This window comes from Garra rufa, chromosome 15, assembly GCF_049309525.1.
Source record: "Garra rufa chromosome 15, GarRuf1.0, whole genome shotgun sequence".
Classification (NCBI taxonomy): Eukaryota; Metazoa; Chordata; class Actinopteri; order Cypriniformes; family Cyprinidae; genus Garra; species Garra rufa.
Window position 1 is genome coordinate 43677535 of NC_133375.1, and position 8934 is coordinate 43686468.

Sequence of the window (8934 nt, forward strand, 5' to 3'; positions counted from 1 at the left end):
ATTTCTATTTAAAACAAATGCTGTTCTTTCGAACTTTCTATTCATCTGTGAATCCTGAAAACTAAAATGCATCACAGTTTCCACAAAAATACTGGGCAGCACAACTGTTTTCAACATTGATGATAATCATAAATGTTTCTTGAGCAGCAAATCAATGTGTCTTTGTTTCATCTCACGAATTACACAACAGTTATCGATCCGCTTCCAGCTCAAACAAACCGCCCGTCTGCTATCATTATGCACCTTTATGTGGAGCGTTTCTTCACTACATCGGCGTTTCCTTTCCTCTGCCTGCGGCCTCACAATCCTACAATCCCACAAGACAAAACACATTGTGTAAATGTTGCTGCTTGTCTGGAGATTGTGTCAAAAGGCCCAAAATCAGGAATTTGGAGCAGTTGTTAAGAAATATGTCATTTTCCAGTGAATTTTGAAGAGATTCATGCCCTGCTAAAAATAAGCAATCAAATGGGTGTGATATCAGCATGTTTTTTTCCTGTAAATCAGCAGATGGGTAATAATGTGTGTGTGTTTATGGCGTTTTAATAAGGTGCCGCACAATTTCCTCCAGTCTGCTCCTATTCAAACTCTTGCATTCATTCAGAGTTCCTGGGAATGTGGCTGCTTTTCAACCATGAAAACACACAAGCATTACTCCGTAAAGATGTTGTGCTTCATGTTTCCCAAACGTCCCAACTAAATCTGAGTACTTTTTTTGAAATAGCATTCAAAACTTCAGTACTATTAGAATTAGGGGCCAAGCACCGTAGCTGCGATGGCACCGATTGTATCCGTTAGCGTTCTTATTATTCTTCTTCCACTCTTGAGTCTATGGCAGCCCATAGAACAGCTTGTGGGAAAGTTATAAAATTTGGCACACTGATAGAGAACAGTCTCAACATTAACCATAGCAAGTTTGGAGTCTCTAACTCAAACTCTCTAGCGCCACCACTTGTTCAAAGTTTCACCTTCTTTATGTTAAAAAATTCAAAAATCGTAATTTAGTTGTTGCTTTTTTCTATTTCAAACTTACTTTTTCAAACTTGTCCTAGATGGTTTGTTTGATTTTCACCAAAATTGGCTCAGATCATCTTCAGCTCATGCTGACAAAAAGTTATAGAATTCAAGTTGATTAGTCAAACCGTTCTCGAATAACGCGTAAACGAATTCTACGAAGAGCACGCAAAAATGGATGTGAGGCTATATCTGCGCAACGGTTTGGTGTATTGAGACCAAACTTGGAGTGTGTTATAATAAGCATGACTTGAGTCTACCTGCAGTGTTTTGGCACAGTGCCACCTAGTGGCCAGAAGATATGAAAAATTGCTATTTTTGCTTATAACTTCTCAATGGTTTGGCCAAAAATTTCATTAAGTGCCACCTCGTGGTCAAAAGTTATAAATAAATGTTCATATGACACGGTGATAAACAAATATTTAAAAGTCTGTGGTAAGTTTGTGGTTTTACTCACCAAGGCTACATGTTTTTAATAAAAAATACAGGAAAAATTGTGAAACATTACTATTTAAAATAGCTGTTTTCTATGTGAATATCTGTTAAAATGTAATTTATTTCTGTGATCAAATCTGAATTTTCAGCATCATTACTACAGTCTTCAGTGCGAACATTTTTAAAAAGTTAAAAAAAAAACTTTTTACTCATCAAGGATACATTAACATAATCAAAAGTGACAGTAAAGACATTTATAATGTTACAAATTATATTCACATAGTGTGTCTGTGTGTTTATGGCGTTTTAATAAGGTGGCGTACAGTTTCCTCTAATCTGCTCCTATTCAAACTCTTTTGAATTTATTCAGAGTTCCTGGGAATGTGGCTGCTTTTCAACCATGAAAACACACAAGCATTACTCCGTAAAGATGTTGTGCTTCATGTTTCCCAAACGTCCCAGGTGTACTTTTTTTTTAAATAGCATTCAAAACTTCAGTACTATTATAATTAGGGGCCAAGCACCGCAGGTGCGACGGCAACGATTGTATCCATTAGCGTTCTTATTATTCTTCTTCCGCTCTTGAGTCTATGCCGTAAAGTTGTGTAATTTGGCACACTAATAGAGGACAGTCTCGATATTAACCATAGCCAGTTTGGAGTCTCTAACTCAAACTCTGTAGCGCCACCACTTGTCCAAATTTCACTTTCTTAATGCTAAAAAATTCAAAAATCGTGGTTGTTGTTTTCTATTTCTAACCTACTTTTTCAAACTTGTCCTAGATGGTTTGTCTGATTTTCAACAAAATTGGCTCAGATTATCTTCAGACCATGCTGGCAAAAAGTTATAGAATTCAAGTTGATTAGTCAAACCGTTCTCGAATAACGCGCAAACGAATTCTACGAAAAGCACGCAAAAATGGATGTGAGGCTATATCTCTGCAACGGTTTGGTGTATTGAGACCAAACTTGGTGTGTGTTATAATAAGCATGACCTGAGGCTACCTGCAGTGTTTTGGTACAGTGCCACCTAGTGGCCAGGAGATATGAAAAATGGCTTTTTTTTTGCTTATAACTTCTCAATGGTTTGGCCTAACCCTAACCCTAATTTCATTAAATGCCACCTTGAGGTCAAAAGTTATAAAGAAATGTTCATATGAAATGGTGATAAACAAATATTTAAAAGTTTGTGGTAAGTTTGTGGTTTTACTCACCATGGCTGCATGTATTTGATCAAAAATAAAGAAAAAAAGTGAAATATTAATACTGTTTAAAACAGCTGTTTTCTATGTGAATATCTGTTAAATGTAACTTATTTTTGAGATCAAAACTGAATTTTCAGCATTACTTGTCTTCAGAGTCATGTGAGACTGGAGTAAATGATGCTGAAAATTCAGCTTTGATCACAGGAATAAATTTTATTTTAACAGATGTTCACATAGAAAACAGCTATTTTTTATTCTGATAATATGTCACAATTTTCACATTATTTTTGATCAAATACATGCAGCTTTGGTGAGCGGAAGAGACTTCAAAAATATTAAAAAAATTGCTGGTATTCAAAATTTTGGACTGTCAGTGTATATGAAAGTATAAGCAAGCGTGTGAATATTTTCAGTGGTTTGATTGATCACCATTACTAATCACCTTTTTGCTTTGCCTATTTCATTTTAAATAGTCCTTTGAGATATATTTATTTATTTAATATACACAAAACATGTCGTAAGTAGCATGGTTATTTTTGTAGCAATATCCAAAAATACATTGTATCGATTTTTCTTTTCATGCCAAAAATCATTAGGATTTTAAGTAAAGATCATGTTCCATGAAGATATTTTGTACATTTCCTACCGTAAATATATCAAAATGTATTTTTGATTAGTAATATGCCTTGCTAAGAACTTAATTTGGACAACTTCAAAAGTGATTTTCTCAATATTTCGATTTTTTTTTTGCACCCTCAGATTCAAGATTTTCAAATAGTTGCATCTCAGCCAATTCGCTTTGAATCTCAATTTTTTAATGTTTTTATTTCATATTGAGATATTGAAACAGTGTAATACGAGTCTTTGTTTTCCTGCATTTTTGTCACTGTTCATGTGAATAGATTTTTAGGATCATTCTTGTTTCAAACCAAAAATCCCAGACGGCTGATTTCGTAAATGAGAATGTGAATCATATTTGGTGGCTGGAGTTGACGTTAATTAGGAGGTTATTTTTCCACCAAATCTGATTTGTGAAATTTGTGACATGTCCAATTTGATATCATACACATGCGCTGTAGGATGCGGTTTCATGTGTCATTTCATAATAAATGTCCCGTCTGTAAGTGACAGCTCCTAAACCAATCAAATGTATTCTGGGCCTTTTTAAGCAGTAATCGTATTATGATGGCGCTTCAGAGTGAATGTTAATTGAATTGCAGATCTAGCTATCAAGCGCTGTTTCCTCTCGCTCTGTTGAGGGTTTTCATGTGAAAATGATCGGTTTGGTCTGTTCCGAAACCCGAAACGCTCAAAACTGATACGAATCTGACGCTGATTCTAATCATATTTTGATCCTGATTAAAGCTTTTCCTTTCATAAATCTTTTAATTTTTCCTTCGTTTCCGGGGCCAAAACAAACATTGGATTGTGTGTTCAAATAAGAGCTTTTAAAATCTCCATTACATGTGATTTTTGCTCTTGAAACTGTATTATGATTTGGTTAATATGACAGATTATAGCTTGAGTTTTGAGTTTTGGCTGAGATATTGAGTCCGACATCAGCCGCTGCCAATCTAAACAGTTTACTTCTCATCCAGACAATACTGAGCTGCTTTTGTTTAAGCACCATCCCTGTTATCATGAACAGAGCAAACAGCCTCAAATCCTGTCCTCAACCCATAGAAAGATCATATGAATCATGGATGAACGTACAGTATGACCTCACATCACAGTGTTAACATTTGGACAATCATCCTGAGAAAGCGGAACTGCTCTATTTTATTGTCTTCTATTTTACTACACATTTTTTCAATTTAATTTCAGGTTTTTATTTATTTATTTATTTATTATTTGTAGTAGTTGTGTTGTGTTTTGTATTTTTTTTTTTTTAAATGTCATTAATTTTTATTTAATTGTTATTTTAGAACAAGTTAAACTAAAGGCGAATGAGAACATTGCTTTGCAAACTCGCTGAAATTAAACGCATTTGAGGTTCAATTTATATTTTATTTCAAATAACAAAATTTGAGCATCATTAAGATACTGTTATAGTTTTTATTAATATTTTAATTCATTAATTTATTTATTAATGTTTTTATTTTAATGTTAAATTTTAGTAATTTTGTCATGTGGTTTTGTCATTTTTAGTTAATTATTTTTTAATTTGTTTATATTTTTTCTTAGTTTCTTTTTAATTTCTCTTTTTCAAATGTATTTTTACATTTGTTTATTTTATTTTATTTTTTCAGTTTTAATTATTTTAGTACATCAAGCTAAAAATTTGAAAATGTTGCTTTGGTAACTAGCTGAAAGCTAGTTTAATTTATAATAAATGTATGTTTTATTTATGTTAAAGTTGGTTTTATTTCAAATAACAAAATTTGAGCATCATTTTAAATTGGTTTATTGTTTACATTTACATTTTAAGTTTGTGTAATTTTGTTGTGTGGTTTTGTCATTTTTATTTATTTATTTTTTAAATGTGTTTGCGTTTTTTCAGTTTTAATTATTTTAGTACAAGATAGAAATTAGAAAATGTTGATTTGGCAACTTGCTGATATTAAATACATTTGATACATTTTTAATTTGTATTTAAGTTTATTTTATTTCAAATAACAAAATTTGAGCATCATTGAGATGCTATTATAGTTTTGTTTTAGTTTTAATTTTAAGTTTTAGTATATTTAAGGTGCATGTGGTTTTGTCATTTTTATTATTTTTTTTATTTTGTTTATTTTTTTCAATTTTAATTATTTTAGAACATCAAGGTTTGATTTATATTATATTTGCGTTAAGTTTATTTTTTAAGTAAATTTGAGCATCATTGAGATTATAGTTTTTATTATTTTTTAAATTAGTTTTTGTTTTCATTTCAATTTTAAGTTATATTTTAATTTTTTTTCTTAATTTATTTTTAATCTTTTTCGAATTATTTTAGTATATCAAGATAAACTAAATAAAAATTAGAAATGCTCAGGCAACTAGATGAAATAGAAGTTTTATTTATATTTTTTTATTTTTAGATACTTTTATAGATTTTATTTATGTATTAAATTAGTTTTTGTTTTAAGTGTTAGTTTTAGTAATTTTGGCATGTGGTTTTGTCATTCTTATTTATTTATTTTTACATTTGCTTATTTGTTTATTTATTTAGTTATTTCAGTTTTAATTATTTTAGTACATCAAGCTAAAAATGAGAAAATGTCGATTTGGCAGCAGGTTTAATTTATATTTTATTTATATTACGTTTATTTATGTTTATTATTTATTATTTCAACTAAAAAAAAATGAGCATCACTGAAATACTATTATAGTTTTTATAGTTTCATTTTATGTTTTAGTAATTTTTTGTGTGGTTTTGTTATTTTTTTTAATTTTTTTTTCTTAATTTATTTTTATAATTTATTTTATTTTTAGCAGATACTTTTAGAGTTTTTATTAATATATTAAATTACTTTTAATATATGCTGTTTTCATTGTATTTTCAGTTAAAGTTTTAGTCTTTTTGTTGTGTGTTATAGTCATTTTAATTAGCTTTGTTTTTATTTGTTTGTATTTTTATTTAGCTACAGTTGGTAAAATAAAATATAGGCCTATATATTTTTGTTTCCAATAAAGTTTATTCTATTTCAGGTAACACATACTTTTATGCATATAGTCAACTATAATAACTTTGTTTTCTACATCTCTGAAGAAACAGTTATTGTAATGCGTCATGTGTTTGAAGATATCTATATCTGAATGATTCACATCAAAAGCTTGGAATGAAGCAGTGATTTTCCACTGGGTTGAGAGTCAAAACTCGTGTCCGCACACGTCTCTTCTATAAAGGCTGTTTCTGTAGGTAGGTGTTGTTTAGAAATAGAAACAAGAAGTCGAGCCAAAACCTCAGCGTGCAGCTGAGATCAGTTTAAGATTACACATTCATATCTAAACTCTCATAATACCACATACTTGTAGGATAATTTATCCATTTGAATAGTATTAACTTGTGTAAACTTGTACTAAACGTGTGTTTGTGTAAAGCAGGGGTCCCCAAATTAAGGCCCGTCTCCACATTTGGACCGGCCCTCTGAGCAATGCCAGAGACATATTTTGAAAATGTAATTTTAAATATATCATGTCGGTATTTGATAATAAAGGTTTGCTTTCAAACTAAATTTTCCCTTAGTTATTAACAAAGCCTAATTATTTGTTAAATTCACCAACAGAATGGTACATTCAACGCAATGCGTCATCGCGATCAAACAGGTGTTGCATGAGTGCCTTTTTTTTTTTTGCAAGGCCCCCTATGCCTGACATTTCCTCTAAAGGCGTTTTATTTTTAAGCCTTTTTTATTACCAAAACATTTGTTTTGCCTTTTATTTTTCTACTGCATGTTACAAAAAAACTCAAAACTAAAACAAACTTTAAATTAAAGCTATACTTTTGAATTTAAAAGAAAAACCCCTGCTCAGTTCTAACCTTTTTAAATGTGTATATACACATATGCAGATTTAAAGCTCCTGAATTGTTTAATTCAGACATTCTTCATAACTTCAGAGTACTTTTTCTTAAGTAAGTGAACCTCTCAAACATTCAACAGGGAGATGCCAAAAGACCACTCACTAAACCTGTCCATTTGAACTGGACTGACTGAATATCAACTGTTTGTAATTATTATAAATAAACAAACAAATGAAAAATGCAGTGAATACATTCTAAATCTGTTTATGCTGGTGCTCATATGTGCTTATTAGACGGCTCTTAGGAATGCTTGATTCTGATTGGTCAGTTGAGACATTTGCAGGTTCGTTCTTTTCAAATAATCACCGCTCCAAAGTAATAACGCATAGCCGGTACTACTTGTATGTTTAAAATCCCTCCGCGCCAACAAAGATTACCGTTTGGCGCCATCTTGTGACAAACACTGGACAACCACAATTAACAATGGAAAATATCGACATTAATCTATTTAAATGGTCTTACTAACGTACATAGTTTGAATGTTAGTCACGTGGTACTATATCGTTTCGCGGAAGGATAAAAATGTTAATTTAAAACAAATATGCCAATATGCAATATGTCCAGTTTTTTTCCTTATGTGGCAAGTATAGCCATATCCCTTACATAAACACCACTGACCCTTAAGATCTATGGGTGAGCTGGACACTCACAAGACATTCATTTGGACAACTATGCAAATATTTAGAAATTTCACGCAAAAATACTATGCATCAGAGCCCAGAAATCAAGAATAGTTTGTGAATCAACAGCGGACTTACTAATGTACGAGTCCGATTGATAAGAATGAATACATTAGACATGCGCGAGTTCCTTACTATTACTCTGATAGCAGCCAAGAGGTGAAGTAGATACTAGGGGTTGCACCGATTAATCGTCTAGTCCAGTGTTTCCCAAACTTTTTTTCTGGGGACCCACATTTTAAAGTCGATAAATCCTTGTGACCCAATAAACATTAAGCCCATAAAGTTCATATATCATGAAGAGAATTTATGCATTAACAAAATATGTGTGACCATTTTTAAGGTCATGCTTCCACTTAACTATTTAAAAGAGATACAGATATTTGACAAAGCACTTTTTTTTATTTAAGTAAAATGCAGATTTGCAGAAAATGCTGTTTACCACAAACACAATATTTATCCGTTATTTTGATTTCAAATCCACAAGTGCTTTTTCAGCATTGTGATCCTCTTTTATCACAGTACACTAATACAGTAACAGACATTTCACGTTTAAACTCAATAAAAAACAACATATTATTCAATGCACTTGACTTCTAGATTTGTATATTAAGTTGTTCAAGCAAGTTGCAACCCATTTAAACACAACATAGGGAGGCTATAGCTTCCTTTTCTAATTGAAATTGGGCTATCCAAAAATATTTTAATTAAAACTTACCACAGACAGAAACAGTCATGCTTTTCTTTCGCATTAAATCTTTATTAAAAACAATGCTTTAAAGAACTTTTCTGCCTGGACAAGTGCACGTATTATGTTGCCTTTTTCTTTAAAACTGCACTTTTCCTTATTTTAAACCTAGCCAAAAAGCCACGTGTTGACTGTGAAAAAGTGGACTTCATTTATATGCATTTATGGGACATTTTCGTGTCAATCCATGTTCATTTTTACAGCGAACAATGCGCTGTCACTTTAATTCAGCACATGCAGCGCTTGCAGCACAGCAAAAAATAGACTCTGCCGAAATGATCGCTGCTCTGCTGCAAACGCACCGCTTCTGGAACGCACTACCGGACAGCAACCGCGTGCAATGTGA